Raw genomic sequence first — 1,689 nt, 5'->3', positions numbered from 1 at the left:
TCTGGAAGAGCTATGCTTTACCTGCAAGTGATTGGGCAACCTTAATTCAAGCTGTTTGAATCACAAAGAATTGAAATATTTTGTGCTTGGTAAGTTTACATTGCTTTCCTTGATAGCTAGAGAGAGAGAGAGAGGCTTGGGAGACAGTGTATCTCAGCTATCATATTAGTTTTCTACTAGAGCCAAAACAAATTACTACAAATATAGTGACTTAAAACAACACAAATTTGCCTCTTTTTCCGGCAGGAACCATGGAGGTCGCCAAAGAGAAGAAGAAGAAGTTTCCCGGGGTGCCAGAAAACCCTAATAAAAAGTGAATTCATTTCACAGAGCTAAAGGTAAAGCGCCTGAGGAAGAAGTTTGCTCAGAAGATACTTCGAAAGGCAAGGAGGAAGCTTATCTATGAAAAAGCTGAGCACTATCACAAGGAAAATAGGCAGACGTACCGTACTGAGATTTGAAAGGTTGGACGGCATGAAAAGCTGGCAATTTCTATGTCCCTGCAGAGCCCAAACTGGCATTTGTCATCAGGATCAGAGGCATCAATGGTTTGAGCCCAAAAGTCCACAAGGTGTTGCAGCTTCTCCGCCTTTGCCAGATCTTCAATAGCACCTTTGTTAAGCTCAATAAGGCTTCAATTAACGTGCTGAGGATTGTGGAGCCATACATTGCATGGGGGTACCCGAACCTGAAGTCAGTAAGCAAACTAATCTACAAGCGTGGCTATGGCAAAATCAGTAAGAAGTGAACTGCCTCGACAGACAGCGCTTTGATTGCTCGAGCTCTTGTAAATATGGCATCATCTGCATGGAGGATCTGATTCATGAGATCTATACCATTTCAAAGAAGCAAATAACTTCCTGTGGCCCTTCAAATTATCTTCTCCATACGGTGGGATGAAGAAAAAGACAACCCATTTTGTAGAAGGTGGAGATGCCGGCAACAGGGAGCACCAGATAAACAGGCTCATTAGGAGGATGAACTAAGGTATCTGCCATGGTACTTTTGTAATTTGGCCAGTTAATAAACAGCCTGTTTTCAAACACACACACACACACACACACACACACACACAAACACACATTTAACTGGGCATGGTAATGTATGCTGGCAATCCCAGTACTTGGGAGGCTGAGACAGGAGGACTGCAGGTTCTTGGCCAGCCTCAGTAACTTAGTAAGACTCTTCTTCAAAATAAAAATGTATAAGGATCCCAGTGTGGTAGCACACATTTGTAACTCCAGCATTTGGGAGGCTGAGACAGGAGGACCACAGTTTGTGGACACTCTTAGCTACTTAGTAAGACCCTTTACAACTAAGTGAGACCTTGTTTCAAAGTAAAGAATAAAAAAAAAAAAATGAGGCTGGGGGTTTGAAGCTCAGAGGTAGAATGCCCCTGGGTTCCATCCCCAGTACTTGGAAGGGAAAAAAAAAAAAAAGATAAGGGTATATCTTGGAGGTAGAAGGCTACTGGGGTTCATTCCCCAGGACCAAAAAATAAAAACAGAAAAACACACAAATGTATCCTCTTAGAGTTCCATAGGTCAGAGATTCAGCATGTAAATCACTTGAATCTTGCTGGAATAAAATCATCAAAGGTGCATCTTTTTTATAGGTCCTAAGAGAAGAGACTTTTCTCCTCCCTTTTTAGCTTCTAGAGAAGACTCGCACTCTTCAGGTGATTGTTCC

General features: G+C 42.2%; 1 pseudogene across 1 annotated transcript; it reads left to right on the top strand.

Moving 5' to 3' along the window:
- Nucleotides 1-233: 233 nt before the first annotated feature.
- On the top strand, nucleotides 234-986 carry LOC308269712 (large ribosomal subunit protein uL30-like; annotated as a pseudogene). Its single transcript has one exon. The product of its transcript is annotated as a large ribosomal subunit protein uL30-like (transcript).
- The last annotated feature ends 703 nt before the right edge of the window (nucleotides 987-1,689 follow it).

Source organism: Muscardinus avellanarius, assembly GCF_963383645.1.
Source record: "Muscardinus avellanarius genome assembly, chromosome: 11".
NCBI lineage: Eukaryota > Metazoa > Chordata > Mammalia > Rodentia > Gliridae > Muscardinus > Muscardinus avellanarius.
The sequence above is the reverse complement of the archived record's forward strand: the minus strand, read 5'-3'. Positions and strand labels throughout refer to the sequence as shown.